A 21,898-nucleotide genomic window follows, 5' to 3' on the forward strand; every position below is an offset into this window, starting at 1 on the left:
CAGAGAGTGAAGTAAAGCCACATTTCAAACCCAGAAGCAGAAAGAATAGCAGAGCTTTCTCCAAGAAGCTCTAGAAGACAGCATCCTACCAAGATGTAGCATCAATACAGCTCAACTACAGAAGGTTTAAAATAGGTAAAATATGATTTCTTGGAAAATAACCCAACTCATATAAAAGACATAATCTACCAGATTCAATGAGCATCAGTATCCTCGTTACAATTTCCAAGCAACTTGACATCCTAAAGAGCTCTTTTCTTCATCCGAGATGGATTGCCAGCAATTGTCACTCACTTCTGTTTAGGGGATAATGGGGTAAGGCACACTGTTTTGTGGCTTTTGCTTTCTGCAAACATGCTTAAGCCTTGGTTAGTCGATTACCCCCATGACTCCTATATCCATTTACAGTAATTTCTATTAAGAAAAGTTCCACCTCTTGCGCTAATGGGAGCTCCGATGATCAACTCAAGGTCCCTAGCTACTATGTTTAGCTGCTATCGCTGCTTGGACGTCTAAGACCTTTCTCTGCACTATAGAAAAATGGATCTTTGAGGAATATCATGATTCTCATTACTCCTCCTCTCACACCCACGTCACTAGCAGACAGAAATCAGCACAGGGGACAGCCAGCAAATCAACACTGGGAACAGTTTTTACAGTTACCATTGTGTGGCATAACACACACAAGCACACATGTGCCACACACAATGGGATTTTATTCAACACAGCAGCCTTGTACTAATTACATTTTTCACCGTTAATACTTTGTCACCAATTTAAATAGCTCCCTCCATGCTGCTGTCCCAGAGTAAAACCAGACATGCCCACTGTTAATCGCATTACAATGAAAGAGTGCACTATCACAATGAATTACATGTGCCACCTTTTTTCAGTGGCACATTCCCAGCTCATGACAGCCAGAGAAACAACAGGAGAAAAGAAAGAAGCAAAAACATAAGCCATAAATAAAATGAGAAGAAAAAGACAATAGAAAATTATCCCGAAGTTTTGATGCAGTGGGCATGACTGATGGTGGGAGTCCTCCCCATTCAAGCCCGGCTTCTAAGGAAACCGAGAAGAAAAAGCCCAAGACAGAGGTTTTAAACAAAGTCCTCGCCTTGCTACTCAGTGTGGTCCACAGAGTAGCAGGAATGGCATCGTCTGAGAGCTTGATAGAATGCAGGTTCTCAGGCCTTACCTAGACCTAATGAATCAGATTCTTCATTTTAACAAACACGCAGGTGATATGCATGCACATTAAAGTCTGAGAAGCTCTGCTCTAGTTCACCGGGGTCTGAGAAAACAGAAGCTTCCTAATGATGGAGGGCCAGTTCCTACGATTTGGCTAGGATGAACCTAGCAGAGAAGGTTAAGAAAGGAAGTAATGTGTTAATTTTTTTCAATGTGTTACAGGGCCTCTTGCCCATAAATTCTGAGACAGAGTCAACTAGACAATGTGTTGACTCTGACAAATTATTATTATTTTTTTAACATCTTTATTGGAGTATAATTGCTTTACAGTGGTGTGTTAGTTTCTGCTTTATAACAAAGTGAATCAGCTATACATATACATATGTCCCCATATCTCCTCCCTCTTGCGTCTCCCTCCCACCCTCCCTATCCCACCCCTCTAGGTGGTCACAAAGCACTGAGCTGATCTCCCTGTGCTATGTGGCTGCTTCCCACTAGCTATCTGTTTTACGTTTGGTAGTGTATATATGTCCATGCCACTCTCTCACTTGACAAATTATTTTTAATGCCACTTTCTGCTTGTACTCTGAACATGCCTTGTCTTACAGTGTAAGTACATGCAAGTTGCAACATGACATAAAGATGTGTATTTTATTAGTGACTTTGTCCTTTTACATGATATTTTAAGTTCTACTGTGAAATCTAGGCCATTGTATCCACATCTATTGTAATTTCAATAATTAGATATTAAGACTGAAACTTAGAATAGATTTCTCAAAGTTGAAATCATGAAAATGAGGAAATTCTTCAAAAATACCTCAAAAGCTCATGTAGAATTGGTGGATCTTCTTGTTCCTTTAAGGACCAATGTGTGATGTTCAGAAATACTGCCTTTGGCATGAAACCCTCTCCCCACTTCCTTGTAAGAAAAATTGATAAGACAGTGAGCAGAGAAGTTACTATCTAATACTTATGTTCAGGGCTGATGCTCAGTGATAAGCACAGAACCACACCAGTTGCTTACAGCTGGTGGCCCATCTGATTGGTCAGTGCCTATGGTACCAGCTGTTAAATACTTTTTTTTTTAACATGTTTATTAGAGTATAATTGCTTTACAATGGTGTGTTAGTTTCTGCTGTATAACAAAGTGAATCAGCTGTACATATACATATATCCCCATATCTCCTTCCTCTTGAGTCTCCCTCCCACCCTCCCTATCCCACCCTCTAGGTGGTCACAAAGCACCGAGCTGATCTCCCTGTGCTATGCGGCTGCTTCCCACTAGCTATCTATTTTACATTTGGTAGTGTATATATGTCCATGCCACTCTCTCACTTCATCCCAGCTTACCCTTCCCCCTCCCCGTGTCCTCAAGTCCATTCTCTAGTAGGTCTGCGTCTTTATTCCTGTCCTGCCCCTAGGTTCTTCATAACCATTTCTTTTTTAGATTCCATATATATGTGTTAGCATACGGTATTTGTTTTTCTCTTTCTGACTTAAATACTTTTGATATCACCTATTCCTATATTCTAGTTAGTGTCACAGACCAAGGAGTGTCTGGAGAGTGAGAACTGCAGTCATGAAACAAAGCACGGGTAAGAGAGTTCCCTTTCTCTCTGTCATACACAAGCAGGACCACCTTCCTTTCACACAGATGTCAAAAGTAAGCATGGTAGGCATGTGTGTACCTGTTCTGATGTGAGGACACCTGGAAGAGTTCAAACATATCTCCTTTACACACTGTTTGCTTTGAGTCTCCAGGAAAATCCGCATTTTGAAACTATATTTCCCCCTACCAGGCAAAAACAGTTAATAATAATAATAATAATAATAATAATAATAATAATAATAATAATGGCAGCATCAGAGAAGAACAATGAGAAATATAGATTCTTTTAATTCATTATTCATTCTACAATAGTCATTGACCATCTTCTGTGTGCTAAGCAGGGTTCTAAGTGCCATAGGTACATCAGTGAACAAAACAGACAAAACTACCTGCTTTCATGGAGTTTGCATTCTTCTCAGGGGAGACAGACAATAATCAATAAACATAATAGTAAGTCATATAGTATGTTAGATGCTGATAAGTGCTATGGAGAATAACAGAACAGAGAGGAGCATTGGGGGCAATAGGGAAGGGTTTGCAATTTTAAGTGGGAAGGTCAAGGTAAGCCTTAATTGAGAAAGACTTGTAGCTAAGCGGGGAGTGAGACATGCAGATTTCTGAGAGAGGAGCATTCCAGGTATGACTGGCATTTTGAGGAAAAGAGAGGAAATTTATGGAGCAGAATGATCAAGTAGAAAAGTAAAAGGAAATAAAGTCAGCCGGGTAATAAGGGTATGAATTAAGTAAAGCCTTTTACTTTAAATAAAATTAAAATTAAAGTTAAATAAAAACTTTAGCTTTTACTCTGAGCCAGATGGGAGGTCAATGGAGCTTTTTGAGCAGAAGAGTAGCGTGATCTAACTTATATGTTTTAACAGTATGACTCTGGCTGCTGTTTGAGAATAGACTATGGGGATAAGCAAGAATGGAAGCACAGAGACCAGTAGGTAGGTTTCCACAATCACACACATCAGAGATGATAGAAGGTTGGACTAAGGTGGTAATAGCAGAAGTGGTGAGAAGTGGTTAGATTCTAGATATCTTTTGAAGATAGTACCTACAAGATTTGCTGATGCTTTGGATGTGGGTATGAGATAATGAAGGAAATCAAGGATGATAAAAGTTTATGGCCTAAGCAATTGGAAGATTGGGAAAGATGTGAATAGGGCAAGTTTGTGGGAGGAAGATCAAGAGTTTCTTTTGCACAGGTTGGGTTTGAGATGTCTATTAGACAGCCAGGTGAGGATCCCAGATACAGGAGCTCAAAGATGGGGTACTGAGCAAAGGATATAAATTTGCACACTGACAGCACATGCAGCTGCTTAAAGCCATGAGATTGGACAAGCACCTCTAGAAGAGGAGTAGAGATTGCTAAGACTGTGCCCGAAGCACTCCAATAAGAGGTCAGGGAGAAGAGGGAGAACCCCCAAAAGAGAATGAGAAGGAGCAACCGGTGAAGTAGAGGAGAACCAAGATCTGACCAAGCAAAACAAATCATTCTATTTGTTCCTCTATGGCAAAATTAAATTTTGGAGATTTAATCAGTAAAATATTTTACTTTTGTTTCTCTTTGTCAGAGCGTGATGTTCTCCCCTTCATCACTGTTCTGTTTAAACAAGATCTTGGTCTTCTTCCTCTCTGGGAAAGGTGGACACAGAAGAAACACAAAGAAAGATAAAGGTCAACCTTAAGTTTCCAAAAGCAAAAGTCCTAACATAAATGTTTTGTGGGAAACAACTGTTTAGGTACTTTTTTATTGACACAATGAGAAGAAAAAAAAACTTCTCTGGGCACTGGGCAAGGAGAAGAGTTAAAAGGGATGCAAAAGGTGTGAACACTTCCAAAGAGCTTTTACTTCCAGTTCTATCGCTTATTGGTGTATGACTTAGGGGAGGCATTAAGTTTTATAGGTCTCAGTTTCCCCAACTCTGCGAAGGAGCCCTGCATTTGGCCCCTTCCTGTGCAGTCCAAAAATTAGAGGATGATAGACAGACAGACAGGCTGTCTGTCTGTCATGCACAAACACCAGATAAGTCCATGATACCACATGAGCCCTTCAGAACTTGGATGTCCTAGAGATAAGGAAGGAAAGCAGAAAATCCTGACTTGACTTAGTACAGCTAGAATGAACTAATATTGTGTTTTCTGCTATCAAGAATAGTCTCAAAAATGAGACAAATGGGATCAAAACCTAAAGTGACTTTTTTTGCACAACTAACTATTAACTCCACACCTTTACTATTACTAGCCTTCAAGGTTCACTTCACATTTTCTCTCTTCCACGAAGACCTTCTTGATAGGCCCACCAGGCTATGTTATTCACTCGATACTCAGCACACAAAGTCTTGCATTGTTAGTTAGCTTTTCTGAATATAGCTTATGTCACCTCCTTGAATTCATCAATACTTTCAGTTCAACAAGGCTTTTTTAGAGCACTGTATAGAATTGCTTTCAGCCACAAATAACAATGGATATGGCTTGCACAATTTCACAATTTAATTCTGTTTCTGGCAATCTCAGGACTGACGCAGAGGTTTACCAATATCAACCGGTACCCAGACTCTCTCTACCTTTCTGATCTGCGGTCCTTACCATGTTATCTTTTTATATTTGGCCTTCTTTTTTTCAAGCAATATGGCTGATTTAGCTGCACACATCACATCTTCACACAACCAAATTTAAGACCAGAGGAAAGAAGCTGATCTCCTTACCATCTCTTTTTATTCAGAAGCAAAAGCCCTCCCAGGAGACTTCTCCTTATACCTAATTAGCCACAGCTTGGTCACATGGCCACACCTAAACCTCCCTAGCAAATAGGAATTTCCAAAGTAGGTTTAGACCCTGGACTCTGGAGTGGTTCATTATTTCCAGAGTATGTTGTAGCCTGAACAAAATTGGGGGTGGGGGAGTCTGTAAACTTAGGAAGAAGTAAGAAACAGCTGCTATGTAAGCAGCTAACAGTGTTTGATACAAGCACCATGTTCAAGGCATCCTTCTATTCCCTGTTTAGAATATAAAAATGAGTTAGGCAACTACAGGTTATGAGCCCAGTGGTTAGGTACACAGATACTGGATCCAGACTGCCACAGTTCAGCCTGGTTCCTTTACTGACTAGCTGTTTGTCAGTAGATGAGTCACTTACAAACCTTGCAGCTTCAGCTTCCTCAACTGTAAAAAGGGGGTAATAATAATACTGACCTTAAAGGATTGCTGTGAGCATAAAATGAGGAGACATACATAAAGCGCTCAGCATGGAGTATAGCACTCAGTAAGTAAATAGTCAGTGTTAGCTATTACTACTATTTGTCTATTCTCCATGGTAAGCAAATAACATGCTAGGTGCTCTTAAAGGTACTGGGACCCAAATGAGATATGATCTCTGCTCTCCCAAAACTTGCCTTTCCCTGACCCCAAGCCCACTCCTCAGGTTAACCACTCTTGACAGTTTGATGTCTACCCATGTATGTGGATACCCCTCATTTATTTTTATTAAAATGCTATCATATTATCATTCATTCATTCATTCATTCAATAAATATTTACCAAACACTTACTATATGCCAGGGACTGTTCTAAGAGCTGGAAAAACAAGTAAATGAAACAGGTTCTTCAGAAGCATGGTCTCTTCACAATAACGTTTTCTTCTCAGCCTTCTTAAAGATCTACCTCTTTCTTATTAATAGCTTTCTGCTATCCATTACATGATTCTGCCAAAATGCATTTAACTATTCCTTTTTTAACAGACATTACAGTTCTACTTTTCTACCATTAATTACATGCAAGATCTTGATGAACTTCCTTTAAATGTATCCTACGAACACACATAGGAGTTTTCTGTTGGCTAGCTTCCTGAAGCAGCTTGCTATATCATAATTTTTCCCTTTTCTCAACACTCGGTACGGTGTTTTACACGCAAAGGGTGTTTCAACAACATATACTCAATGATCATTCTCCACAACCGTCCCTACCTGATCAAGAATCCCTTGAACTTTCTGCATGACTTTTTTTTTACGTTTCAATGAGAAACTGAATTCTTGCATTGAAACAAATAAAAATGTAAAACCCTAATTCTATTTTGTAGGATTTAAGTTATAATTCACTCCAATTTATTAAAAGACTGCTTTGGGGCTTTCCCACCAACAACGTGGCATTTTTAATATGTTCTCATTATTAATTTTTTTAAAAACTGTTCTTTTAAGGAACAAATTTTCAAACTGGCTTTTGAAAGGGTCCCCAGAGAACTGCTATGAATTGCTACTGACGTGAAGAAAACCAAACATTTACCATGTGGAATTATCATCTGTATATCCACAAGAGCCCTTCCCAGAGGCTGTCTGGGGACCAGCACCCCTGAATTGCATTTACACTATGTGACGAACAGCAGGGAAGATGTCTTCTTCTGTGTCTTGCCCGTCTGATGTGGGCACCAGTAAGTGACAAACGAGCACAAATGGTCTGTTTGTGTTGAATGGGATCGATGTGGGCTATCACTTATTAAAGCGCTTATTAAATGTGCACTTTTTTTACATGTGTGTTATTTAATTACAAAGGGGAACAGAACTTCAAAGGCATGCACGCTGCAATTTTGTAAAATTACATGTAGGATCAGTCAGTGATGGCTATGAAGGGGCAAAAAAATGTCGTATTTCAGTAATCTGTGAACTTGGAGGATAAGAGGATGTTTGAGAGTGAAGAAAACAGCAAAAACTGCTTAGGTACATAAAAGTTCAAATGTTCAGGGGGGAAATGAACCTGAGTGGCTTAGAGCATTTTTTCAAACTTTTTTGACTGCAACCCACAATAAGAGGTACATTTTATGTCATGACCCCATGCAGACACACATATACGTGCCACACACACATGACAAATGAAAGTTTCATAAAATAATACCCTTACTACATGATATTTTCCATCTTATTCCATCTATTTCCATTTTTAATGAGGTTTTTGACCCACTAAATTGATTTCAGGACTGACTGATTGAAAGTTTATTATTATTGATGGTCAGTAGCTATCCACGATAATTAGGGGGAAAAAGTCAACTTCATGAAAGATAGGAAACTCAGGAACATAATCGTCACATACCTCAAGTTTTAGAGTCACAAAGACCTGGGTCTTAGTCCTAGCTCTATCACTCGTCTATCACTTGGGAAAGGTGCTTAAGTTTCATAAGCCTCCATTTCTCTATCTGTGAAATAGGGATAATAATGGTATCTATTATATGATAGGCTCTCAAATGATAGCTACCATCACCAACATCAGGAGGGAGATGATGATGGTGATGTACTCACTCAGCTTGAAATATGTCCCAGAAATGTGAACATAATCCAGGGGAGAGCAAGCCCTACAAAAATGCAAGAAACTTCTGTGGTGGTATCATTCTATTTACGAATTATACAGTCACCCAAATAAAGGTTTTCTAGAAAAAGAGTGATCGTGTTTTCCAAATCCTAAAAGGCACAGTTTATAAGATAATGCTAAGACAAGTACATACACAGGTATGTTCATAGCAGCACTATTCACAGCAGCCAAAAGGTGAAAACAGCACAAATGACCATCAACAAATGAATGGACAAATACACGGTGGAACATTATGCAGTTGTAAAAAGGAATAAAGTACTGAAACATGCTACAACATGATCCTCCAAACCATGCTGAGAGAAAGAAGCCAGACAAAAGTCACACACTGTATGATCTCATTTATATGAAATATCCAGAATAGATAAAGCCATAGAGACAAAACACAGATTGATGGTTGCCAGGGGGTGAGGGGAAGGAGGAGAGGGAGAAAATGCTCAATGGGTAGGCGGTTTTACTTCAGAGTGATGAAAATGTTTAACTAGACAGAGGTGGCAGTAGCACAACATTATGAATGTACTCGCTGTCACTGAATTGTTTGCTTTAAAATGGTTAATTTTATGATATGTGACTTCCATCTCAATAAATTATTTTTCATAAATGAGAATGCCTAGTACATAGGAAGAAACCCAATAATTATTAGGAAATTTTATTACCAGCTCCCTTCATATAAATATAATATTATTATTACATTGTTATTCTTAAAAGATTGGTACAATCCAGAGGCATTAAGTCTGTCTTAATAATATTCTGACTAAAAAAAATAAATTCACAGATTCTCCTCAAGAGACAGAAAGAGAAGGCAGCATCTAAAGAAAGCAATGTATTTAATAACATGCAAAACTCCCGCAAGAGCCACACAAATAGATGGAAGACGGAATACCCAGTCAAACTTAAATGCAAAAACATGACACAGACCTAAAGGAAGAAAGTCGATATTCATGAATATTTTTAAAAGCAAACTTACTTATTGAATCTGGAGATGATACCTGTAAATGGGGAGACCACTCTCATGGGACCAACAAGCTGGAGGAGAAAAAGAGAGAGAGAGAGATTAAGAGAAAATACATTTTTTCAGTTTTTTCTTATTGAGATATATTTGACATACGTTTTGTAAGTTTAAAGTACAACATATTGATTTGATATATTTATATTGCACTATAATTACCAATGCAGCATTAGCTAACACCTCTACCCAGTCACATAATTATCATCTCTCCTAGTGTTGGGAACAATTGAGATCTCATCTCTTGGCAACTTTAATTTTTTTTTTAGTTTAAAATAGAGTTTTGTGTCTATAATCACTGTACTGTATATTAGGTCTCCAGGACTTACTTATCTATTAGTTGCACACAATAAAAAATTAATAGGAGCAATGTGACACCCTATTATTTAGGTGTCTTAAAACACCTATAATTTGGTGTTTTTAAAAAGGTATAAAATCGGACTTAGGAGCTATACATTAAAAAAAAAAAAGATGTGGGGTTTCAACTAAAGAACTGCTGTGTGGCTGCTTAAAAAAAGAAGCAAAGTTAGATTTCACTGATAGAAGTACTGTGCCCATATCCAAAGAAAGGAAGATAACAGTCCCACTACAATCACTGTTCCGAGTATCACATTTTAAGAGAGACACTGATCTACTATAATATATTCAAAGGAGAACACATTTGGTTGGCAAATGGTCTAGGAAAATATTCCAACAAAAACTGGAGGGATATTGCCTAATGGAGAGAAAGCAAAGAGAAATACAATACAAAGAAGCTTAGGGGTCACATTCTAAATGAACAAATAAGAAATGAAAAAAATTACAGTGAAAATTATCTATTGAAAAAATCCTCACAAACAACAAGAATTTACTGTATAGCACAGGGAACTATATTCAATATCTTATAATAAACTACAATGGAAAAGAATAAAATAAAGAATATAGATGTATACATATATATATGTATTGCAATGTAACTGAATCACTTTGCTGTACACCTGAAATGAACACAATATTGTAAGTCAACTATACTTCAATTTTAAAAAATCCTCTAAACCACCTATAGAATACATATATATAATATATATATATATATACATATACTTTTGTTTCTACACACTGAAGTTTGAAAACCTCAGAGGGAACAAACAAAAGGAAAGTATCTATGCAACTGAATGGGTTTCAAATCTTTAGGATAATTTATCAACTCAAGAAGTGAATGGGAGTCTGTATTAGTTTCCTAGGGCTGTTGTAACAAAATACCACAGACTAGAGGGCTGTTGTTTTACAGAAATGTATTACCCCCACAATTCTATACAGATGCTAGACATCTGAAATCAATAGGTCAGCAAGACCACACTCTCTCTGAGACTTTGGATGGATTCCTTCCTTGCATTTTCCTAGTTTCTTACAGTGGCATCAATCCTTGGTGTTCCTTGGCCTTGTAAAAAAGTAATAAACAGAAACCTCAATTAAATAGAGTCAGGAGACCAGAAGGGGGAGCTCTCGTGCCCTGGGATGATAGCAGAGCCCAAGAGGAGGAAGAAAGACCTCCTCTTCTCTCCTGGCAACAACTCAGCCAATGAAAAGCTCTTTGTTTTTCTGGACTCTTTGTTTACTATAGCCCTCCAAACTTCCTTTTCCCCTCTATAAAAAAGCTGTCCTTCCCTTGCTGTGCTGGGACTTGCACATGACTTGCCATGGTTGTAGACCCAAAACTGCAATTCTTTCCTGATCCTGAATAAACTCGTTTTTGCTGGAGAAATAACTGGCAGTCTATTTGTTTTAGGCCAACATCCTGCAGCTGCATCACTCAAATCTCTGCTTCTGTTGTCATGTGACATTCTCCCTGTGTGTCTCTGTCTTCACATGGCACTTTCCTTTTCTTATAAGGACACTAGTCATATTGGATTAAGGCCCACTCTAATAATTACATCTTAACTTGATTATATCTGCAAAGGTCCTACTTCCAAATAAGGTCACATTCACATATACCTAGAGTTAAAACTTATCTTTTCGGTGCACACAATTCAACCCATAATAGAGGAATAAGCAAAATAGATTCTAAAGTAAATTTGCACACAGCAAGGTGTCCACCATTAGGTTTCATAGTAAGCCCTTATAACATCAACAGATGTTATAGATATGTTTGTTGATGTGATAATTAATGTTTGCTAGACTTCCATCTAAATTTTCCTTGTTGCAACCCACATGCATACTGTATGAAACTCTGAAAACTTTGGAAAGTTTTGGGAAGGAACTTGGCCAGCTGTTTTCTGTCTTTCTAAATTGACATTCTTCTGTGCTGACCCCAGTAACCAGCTTTACTTTCCTGCCCTTGGGCAGCTTTCTAGGGAGGTCAGGTTCTAAAGCCACCAGGTAAGTACATTCAGGTGAGATGGAACGGTCTTGGCCTCACTACTTAATAGCCACAGGCCTCAGTCACCTCATATATAAAGTGGAAGCAGTAACATACTCCCTCACAAGGTCACTGTGCATAAGTGAGGTAATACCTGTGAGAAGTACACTGAGAACAAATGCTGGTCCCTTGCAAGTGCCCAACAAATGGCAGCTATGTTCATTGTAATTATTTAAACAAGCTTATTGTGTGAAAAGAGATTTAGTGAATTCTACAGTGATTTTAAGTGAATTCTTACTTACAGTAGTAAGTAAGCAATTACAGGGATCCATAAGTGGTCTGGTCTGCTTTGCAAAACAGAGTTCCCCATTGACAGATATGTGTAAACAGAGGCTGTACCCATCTGTCAGGGATGCCACAGGATGTTTGCTCTTATCTGAACATAGAGGGATAACACCTACCTTACAAGGTTATTGTAAAGACTAAGAAAATCACAAAGGAAAAAGGTGTGACCCAGTAGTTGAAATATAGCGAGGTGTTCAGGGGGTGGTATTACTAAGCACGTCTGTTACTAGGTCATTGTTAGAGAAGATTCTTGCCCAGAACAGAAAAATCAATCAAAAGACTCCCTTCCAACTCTCAGCTGACATAGTTTTACGGGAAGACGTACTGCTGAGTATATTTTCTAGTTTATTTAATATCTGCCTTGTGAGTAAAGAAATAAATCTAGGGGTCTAAGCGCTGAGATTTTGAGGACTCATAACAATGTTTATTCTGAGATATTCATGGCAGCATTGTTTGTAAAAAGTTAAGACTGAGAAATAATTAAAACACACAAAGTTAGAGAACTGGATAAATACAGAGTAGTACATGACTAAGAACACAGGCTCTGGAGTCAGCCGGCCAGGTCTGAAGCTCCACTCAGCCTTTGGCAAGTTAAACTCTCTCAGCCACGCTTTACTTTTATTCAGAGGGTGGTTGTGAGAATTAAAGCAGGTAAAGCATTTAGCATAGCACCTGACATAATAACAAGTCTTCAAGTGATGGTGATGATGATGGTGGTGGTGATGCCACCACCATGAAAAATAATGCTGTGGGTCTATCTTTTCTTGCTTCATAAATAAAACTAGTATATGTAGCTAAATTTTTTTTAAGTAGGTCATACAATAGAGAAACGACAATACACTGACCCAATGATGAAAATTAGCATTACCAATGGTCATTGTGTACCTCCAGATGTGATATGCTAAGACAGATATGACATCACCAAGTAGAATTCTGACCAGGAATACATAATCTGAGCATAGTCAAAAAAAGCAACAAATAAACCCAAATTGAGGAACATTCTATAAAATAAATGGCCTTTATTCCAAAATGTCAGTCATGAAAGGCAAAGAAAGGCTAAACACACAGTTCCAGATTAAAGGAGACCAAAGAGACATGACCACTCAATGCTATATGTGATCCTGGACTAGATCTTGGGCTAAGAGGCAAAAAAAATATTATAAAAAACATTACTGGGGGCTTCCCTGGTGGTGCAATGGTTGAGAGTCTGCCTGCCAATGCAGCGGACACGGGTTCGAGCCCTGGTCTGGGAAGATCCCACATGCCACGGAGCAACTGGGCCTGTGAGCCACAACTGCTGAGCCTGCGCGTCTGGAGCCTGTGCTCCACAACAAGAGAGGCCGCGATAGTGAGAGGCCCGCGCACCGCGATGAAGAGTGGCCCCCGCTCACCACAACTAGAGAAAGCCCTCGCACAGAAACGAAGACCCAACACAGCCAAAACTAAATAAATAAGTAAATTAAAAAAAAAAAAAAATTACTGGGACAATTGACAAAACCGGAATATGAACCATAGATAAAAGTACTGTATTAATTAACTTCTAAATTTAATAACTGTACTGCGGCTATGTAAGAAAATATCTTCGTTCTTAGGAAACGGGCACTGAGGTATGATGAAATAAAGGGGCCTCAGCCACGCGGCCTCCTGTCATATGGTCCAAAAAATTAAAAATTTTATGTATATATGTACACATACACATACACATACAGAGAAAACAAGAGAGAGAATGATAAAGCGAATGTGGCAAAATGTCAAAAATCAGTGAATTTGGGTAAAGAGTATTTGGGTATTCTCTATACTAGCAATTTTCCTTAAGTTTAAAATTATCTCAAAGTTAGCTGTTTGTTTTTTTAATCTATAGAGAAGGAAAAGTACTGGGAGTAGAGATGAAAGAAAATTGGCCACAAATTGACCACTGTTGAATCTGAGTGATGAGCACGTGGGGTTTATTATACTCTTCTGCCTAGTATTGTATATATTTTTAAATCAAGTCATAAGGTACCATGATAAAATGATTGTTTTGTAAAACGTCTGTGTGCTCATACATGTAATAGTGGCATATGTGTGCACAAGTCTGTGTGCATGTGGGTGATTATGGTGTGTGCACATTTGTACACACACATGAATGTGAGCAACTGTGCACACATACGTACCAAAGACTATTTACCAAAGGGTCCAGAGTGCCTCTTTCTCAACAAGGCCACATAGGATTTGATCTTGAGAAACTTAACACACTCTTCCTCAACTTTCCCTTCTGTAAAATGTGAATGACAGTAGGAACTACCTCCTCTGGTTATTAGTGAAGTTTAAACATGTTAATATATGTAAAATGCTTAGAACAATGCCTTACACTGCTTTTATTATTATTTTTTAGGTAGTAACATCATGGGTAATTTTTGCTGTCTCCTTTACACCTTTCCCTATTGTCCGAACTTTCTTTTTTACAGTAACTTCATAGTCTGGAAAAAAAAAAAAAAAGAACTTTTTTTATTTTAGCAAAATAACAGAGAAGGAAGGAAAGAAGGAAGGGAGGAAGGGATAAAGAGAGGAAGGAAAGAAAGGAGGAGAGAAGGGAGGGAGGGAGGGAAGATTTGCCCTCTAGGGCTAATTCCAATTTCCCCTGCAGCTGAACTCTTCATTGGATCATTTTTTTTAATAAATTTACTTATTTTATCTATTTATTTTTGGCTGCATTGGGTCTTCGTTGTTGCACGTGGGCCTTCTCTAGTTGCGGCGAGCGGGGGCTACTCTTCGTTGCATTGCGCGGGCTTCTCATTGCGGTGGCTTCTCTTGTTGTGGAGCACGGACTCTAGGTGCACAGGCTTCAGTAGTTGTGGCAAGCGGGCTCAGTAGTTGTGGCTCGCGGGCTCTAGAGCACAGGCTCAGTAGTTGTGGTGCACGGTCTTAGTTGCTCTGCGGCATGTGGGATCTTCCCGGACCAGGTCTCAACCCCGTGTCCCCTGCATTGGCATGCGGATTCTTAACCACTGCGCCACCAGGGAAGCCCCCATTGGATCATTTTAATCGCTATTATTTGAATAAGACTTGAGGGGATTTTTTTTCCCCCCTGGAAAATTAAAAATTATTTTGTAATGCAAATGGTCCTTCTCTGGTGTATTTGTCCTATAATTAGGGAATTGGAAGTTTCTTAAAGGCAATGCAAACATGAGTGCCCATTCAGATAAGGGCAATCTTTTCTCTTTTCCTAATTTTAATTTTGAACATTTTTTTAAATATAAAAATAAATAAATAAGTATATTTTAAAAAAAATAGTTACCCAAATCACTACATAATTACAAATGTGGTGTCATAAAGGAAGGTGTCACACCGTATATACTTCAAATTTACTTTTGATTATCTACTACTAATAATAACTTTGACTAACACTGGTTGTGGTATTAATTAGGAGATTTCCAGTTGTGACAGAAACCCAACTGAAAGTAGCTTATGAGAAAAAAGGAGTTTATTGGTTCACCCTAGGCACACCCAGAAGCAGAAGCTTAAATGATAAATCCCTTTGAATTTCCAGACCCCACCTTCCTCCTCAGTGTTAATTTCTCAGGCAGGCTCTCTCAATAGGGCCAAAGAGATGGTTACTGGCAATCCAGGTATACAAGGATCTATAGAATTCTAGATCCAGGGGAAAGAGAGATGCCCTCTGTCCCAAGGTCCCTGTATCAAACCCTTAAAGAAGACCTGATTCGCCCAATTTGGACCACGTGCTCTTTCTGAACCAATCCTTCAGGCCAAAGGAATGAGTGCTCCCATTGGTCAGGCTGGATCCTATGCCCACGCATTGTGCCTGGGGGACTGGCAGGATAGATGCCATCCAAACTCTAAAGAATGGTTGTCATACCAGGGTAAGAGGTGTTCGATGGTCAAAAGCCATCTGGCCACCCCATGGCAATGTCTGAAATTCTGCCTCTTCACAAAGCCTTCATAATAGAGTGCACACTCCGAACCAAATTCAGGCAGGTAGGGATAGAAGGCAGAGGCTTCCAGCTTCTAGCTTGGTCAATGTCTTAGCAGGCTGAGTCCACCAGAGGTCAGGGCGGAGCACAAAGCAGGAATGGTCCAGGAGCTGGCTCTTCAACTCTGCTCAAATAAGCAGCTCACACCTCAGTCCCTGGGAACACCGAGACTGCAGTCACCAGAAACAAAACCCAGGCTGCAGCAAGGGACCAGATTTCCTTCAGAATTGGCTACCTAAGGGACAGGTCTAGATGGGAGCAGGGGCAGACAGGGAGAGAGAAGTGATTTCTAAAACATTCTATTCGGCAGCTGCACATGTTATGCTGAAGAAACACAGCTACAGTGCCCCAGAATCATGCAAAATGAAACACGAAATGTATCAGGACAGAATCGACCAGAAAAGCTAGATTCTGGTCTCTGCCACCGCCTGCCTCTCTCGACTCTCCTTCCACCACACTTCTGCCTGCTCACTATGTCAGCCACACTGATTGACTTTCTGCAATTCAATCATACCAAGCTTGTTTCCTCAGAGCCTTTTGCCTTGTGGTACCCTCTGCTCAGAGAGTCCTTTTCCTAGATCTTGTCCCTTCCTGTCAAGGAAATTTCATATGAAACGTTAGTACCCGTCTAAAGTAATGTCCCACCCAGTAGCACTAACACATCACCAAGTTTATTTCCTTCATATCGTTCATCACCCTCTCAATATGGCTGTTAATTTGTTAACTTGTTGTTTTCCCCACCCCACAACAAAGCACAGGAAACTCAGGGACTTTCTTCTGAAGTTTATCCAGCACCCAGCATAGTGCCTCCTCAGAGCATAAGGGCCCAGGAAACATTTGATGAATGAACAAACTAATGAATGAGCCCCCGTTTCCCACATATAAAATGAGATGGTTAGATTATGCTATATTAGCAATGGCTACCATATATTGACCATATATTGCATGTTGGGCACATTGGTAAGGGCTGTGGGTAGCGCTGTAGATGGTTGACTTTATAGTTTTTTCAGCCCTAACAAGATCTCAAATATTCTCAGGCAGGACCTCAAATATCCAAAATGATGTTTCTGATGCCAAAATTCCTCACTTGGCCAGTATTACTTTGGCTTAGTTCAGAACCTTTCAAACTAACTTTTTTGCTGCAGAAACATTTGCTCAAGTGAAATTTCACCTGGAAGCCCTATATGAAAAACAATTGAAAAAAAGTATGTGTATTAGCCCAATAAAAAAGCCTCCAACAAATTTCAGGAAAAGGAATCATAAAGACCATCATCAATGACCACAAGGTAATTGAGCTAATTGGGAGACATTTCTCTTGCAGAAGTATTCCAGCTAATAAATGAAGGGATGATAGATTTAGTATTTTGCTACTTGTCATGATTTAATGGATCTCAGCAATGAGCATGGAAGCCCACTAACCTCACAAAAAGAAAGACCATCAGCCTCCTGATAAAAGAACACACCACCACGCATGAAGGAGTCTCACCAAAAAGATCACATCTAAATCCCATCAGTCTTGCAATTTTAACTATCAATTTACAGGAAGTACAGAGGCACTTGTTAATGTACACCACAGGAATACAATCAGGAAAATCCAAACAGTAGGAAATTAACAACATGAATTCGTCAAAAGTAAATAACAAGAGGGGGAAGGAAGGAGATGGAGTAGAAAGTGACAGACTGAAAGAGGTTTAAATTCATATGAACCAATCACAAAATAGAAATGATTTTTGGATCCTAATTCAAGCAGATAATCTGAAAAACCAAAGTTTTCAAAATGCATAAGACAAATTTTAACACTGACTAGATGATGGTATTGAGGAATTATTATTTTTAGAATGGCATTTAAGTTATATTTCTTATAGAGAGTATTTTTATTTTATAGATACAAACTAAAAAATGAATAAAATGAAAAAAGAAGTTAATAAAGAGACAAATTAAAAATCCCCACATATTTGGACATTTGAAAATACATTGAGCCAAAAATTATTACAACTTTTCAAACTAGAAATAAAAAAGCCATTGAAACATCATACAGGTTTTAATTTTTAATAATGTAAATATTGATAGCTATATCCATATACATGAAAAGCTGTTTGGGATTTTCAATAATTTTTTTAAGTCTAAAATGGTTCATCAGACAAAAAAAAAAAAAAAAAAAAATGAGGAAACCACTGCGGAGTATCACTAACCATAATAGGTCCCTTTCTTGCTATGTCCTCATAAGGAGCCATTGTTATGGAATTCTAAGAACCTATACAAGTTCCTGGTTGGCCTAGATTTGTGGTCCTTCTAGCTTGGGAAGCTGGTTTTCAGTGACCTGAGGGACTTTGACCAAAGTTAGCTTGTTTTCTCCTTTACATTGTAGGCTGTCTGTATATTCCATTTGTTATTAATTTTTTTTTTGTTTTCTTTTTTCTTACTTTTTCATTTTATTTTTTTCTCTTTTTTCTTTTTAATTTTTCTCACTGTTTTCCTTTTATTTCTTTTTTTTTTAATTAATAGTTTTCTCTTTTTTCTTTACTTAATAGTTTTCTCTTTTTTCTTTCCCTCATTTTTTTCTTTTTTACTTATTTTTTCTCATTTCTTTTTTACTTAGTGTATTTTTATTTTAGTCTGTCATTGTGGTTGGTTTTTTTTTTTTTGGCTGCATTGGGCCTTCGTTGCTGCACACAGGCTTTCTCTAGTTGCGGCGAGTGGGGGTTATTCTTCGTTGCAGTGCGCAGGCTTCTCATTGCGGTGGCTTCTCTTGTTGCAGAGCACGGGCTCTAGGCGCACAGGCTTCAGTAGTTGTGGCTCGCAGACTCTAGAGCGCAGGCTCAGTAGTTGTGGCGCAAGGGCTTAGCTGCTCCATGGCATGTGGGATCTTCCTGGACCAGGGCTCGAACCCGTGTTCCCTGCATTGGCAGACGGATTCTTAACTACTGCACCACCAGGGAAGCCCCTGCCATTGTGTTTTGATTCCATTATAAAGATCAGTTCATCAGGTAGTGTGAAAAGTGATTTTATTTTGAGGTGACCTGGACCAATCTCACCAGCTTTTCCCAGGTTTAAGCTCATCTTAGGACACCTTGCCTTCAACCCCCGCAGCGAATCTAACATGCTGCAGGGCTTTCCACCATCTCTGCTGAGGACGAGACCCATGCTGGCAACAACCAGCTCCTCAAGACCAACAGCAAGGGTACCTTTGCCAAGGTGAAGTTGGCCTCACACATCCTGACTGGGAAGGAGGTAGCTGTGAAAATCATTGACAAGACTCAACAGGATTCCTCCAGTCTCCAGGACTATCCCACAAAGTAAAATTCATGAAGGCTTTGAATCATCCCAATACAGTGAGGTTATTTGAAGTGATGGAGGCTGAGGACAAGACTCCTTGTCATGGAATATGCTACTGGAAGAGAGTACCTAGTGGCTCTTGGCAGTTTGCAAGAAAAAGTGATCCAAGTCAAATTCTGCCAGATAGGGTCTGCTATAAAGTACCAGCACCAGACGTTTATTATCCTGGATGCTGACATGACCACCAAGATTGCAGACCTTGGCTTCTGCATCAAATTCACCTTTAGCAATAAGCTGGATACCCTCTGTGGCAGTCCCCTGTTATGCTGCCCTGGAACTCTCCCAGGGCCAAAAGTATGATGGACCCTCCATTGCTGTGTGGAGCTTAGGAGTCATCCTTTATACCGGTCAGTGGATCCCTGCCTTTGATGGGCAGAACTTCAAGGAGATATGAGAGGGAGTACTGGGCAAAATATACCATATTCTCTTAGACTTGTGCATGGAATATGAAAACCTGCTCAAGAAATCTTTCATTTTCAATCCCAGCAAGAGAGATACTTTAGAGTAAATCATGCAGGATTCATGAACGAATGTGGGTCATGAAGATGAGAAGCTAAAGCTTTATGTAGAGCCACTCTCTAACTACAGGACCCTGCAGACTGAGCTGATGCATCCATAGGTTACACACAGAAAGGGATCCTACGACTCACTTAGGTTAATTGCAAAACACTGCAGCCCAGCACAACCTCCAGTGTGTCCCTGCGGCGTCCTCCTCCACCCAAAACTTTCGCAGCGATGCTGGGACCCCAGACGGAACAAATTTCCTCCACAGTTTATCCAAAGGAAATTCCCTACACACTGGGCAGTACATTTGGGATCAGCAGACTTTTGCCCCAATGTGATCCCAGCCTCTCCCTCGGGCAATAACCACAGCTAGCACTGGGCCACTGACGGCTTCTTCAGCAAGTTCTCCCTCAAGTTTATATGAAGGTATGCTTATTTCAGGTGTGCCAGAAGGAACCTGCATAAACCTGCAAGCAAACAGCATATGGAGATACTCAAAGCTAGGGAGGCCAAGCCACACACTGCACTTTACACGGAGTATGAAGATCACAAACTCCATGGAGTCCTTTAACATGCCATGAAAATTCAGCAAGGTGCTCGACACAAAAAGCTGCCAGTATGAGCTAAATAAGAAATGGTGCTACTGTGCATGCACGGCACCCCAGGGCCAAGAAGGCTTCCTGCAGTGGGAGGCGGAGGTGTGCAAACTCCCACAATGGTCCCTCAACAGGGTCATTTAGACACACAGCCAGCACCTCCATGGCCCTCAAAAGCATTGCCTCTAAAATAACCAAGGAGCTTAAGCTTTAAAAGGCTGCCAGATTTTTAGGGCAGTGAAACTACTCTATATGATACTCTTAACCATAGATTCATATCCTTGTACATTCATCTGTCCAGAAACATAGAATGTACAACACCAGGAGTAAATCCTAATGTAGACTATGGACCTTGGGTAATAATGACATGTCAATGTAAGGTTCATCAGTTATAACAAATGTACCAACCTGGTGGGGGATGTTGACAGTGGGAGAGGCTATGCATGTGTGGGGACAGGGAGTATATAAAATCTCTATGTTCCTCTTAATTTTCCTGTGAACCTAAAACTGTTCTTTAAAAAAAAAAGTCTTTTTTTAAAAGGCTGCCAGGAACCACCTAGGAGACAGAAGGACGGGCCAGCTGGCTCCATCTGCCAGCCTGCCACCTAGCCCCACCCCAAAGGCAGTGACTGGACTGGTCTGTTTCCCCTGGGGCACTTATCCCCTCCCCTGCCCTTCTGGGTCTTTTCTTCCTTGTTTGTGAGAGAGGGCAGATTGTTCTCTAAAATAAAGATAAAAAACAACACTCTTCCTTCCTCCTTCCTCTTTCCTCTTTCTTCCTTTCCTTGTCCCTCCTCCTCCCCCTCTTATATTTTGGCCTACACAGAAAAAATTTGGTTACATACAGAGGGAATTGAGCAAATAGTTAAATACATCAAGGATAATGAAAACCAGGTTTCTCCATGGAAAAAGAGTTACAAATATGGAAAAGGATAGGATAGGATAGGATAGGATAGAATAGAATAGAATAGAAGAGATAGAATAGAATAGGATAGAATGCTCAGAAACAAACCCACACACTTATGTAATATTGATAGATGACAGAGGGGACACATCAGTAGGGAAAGGAGTAACTGTTCATTAAATACAGCTGTAAAAAAAAATTGTAATCCATGTAGAAAAGGAAGAAATTGGATCCCTGCCTCACATTATAACCAAAAATCAATTCTATTGTATTAAGGGCATAAATATGAAAACAAAACTTTTATTTTTATTATTTTTTATTGAAGTATAGTTGATTTACAGTATTATGTTAGTTTTAGGTGTACAGCACAGTGATTCAGGTTTGTGGGTTTTTTTTGCAGATTATATTCCATTATAGGCTATTACAAGATAATGAATATAACACCCTGTGCTATACAGTAAATCCTTGTTGCTTATCTATTTTACATACAGTTGTTTGTATCTATTAATCCCAGATACAATCTGTTAATTCCAGAGGAGGAGGAGGGACAAATTAGGAGTATGGAATTAACAAAACTTTTATTTTTAAATAGAAAACATTAAGTGGATTTTTTTAAACCTTGAGGTAGGGAATGATTTCTAATCAGGACATAAAAAGCATTGACTATGAAAAAAAAAGATTTATCAGTTTGACTGTTTAAAATTAAGAACTTATTAGTTATCAAAAGACACCTTAAAGTA

The 21,898-nt window shown here is 39.3% G+C and overlaps 1 long non-coding RNA gene across 5 annotated transcripts in view; it reads right to left on the reverse strand.

Annotated features, from left to right (window-relative positions):
* LOC309656958 overlaps nucleotides 1–21,898 on the reverse strand; it is a 600,722-nt gene that overhangs the window by 502,795 nt on the left and 76,029 nt on the right. For all 5 annotated transcript variants that reach the window (XR_014261623.1, XR_014261624.1, XR_014261625.1 and 2 more), the window contains one exon: nucleotides 9,126–9,184. This is a non-coding gene — a long non-coding RNA (uncharacterized lncRNA). The remainder of the gene's footprint in view (nucleotides 1–9,125; nucleotides 9,185–21,898) is intronic.

The sequence above is a fragment of the Balaenoptera physalus genome (genome assembly GCF_965194825.1).
Source record: "Balaenoptera physalus genome assembly, chromosome: 3".
Classification (NCBI taxonomy): Eukaryota; Metazoa; Chordata; class Mammalia; order Artiodactyla; family Balaenopteridae; genus Balaenoptera; species Balaenoptera physalus.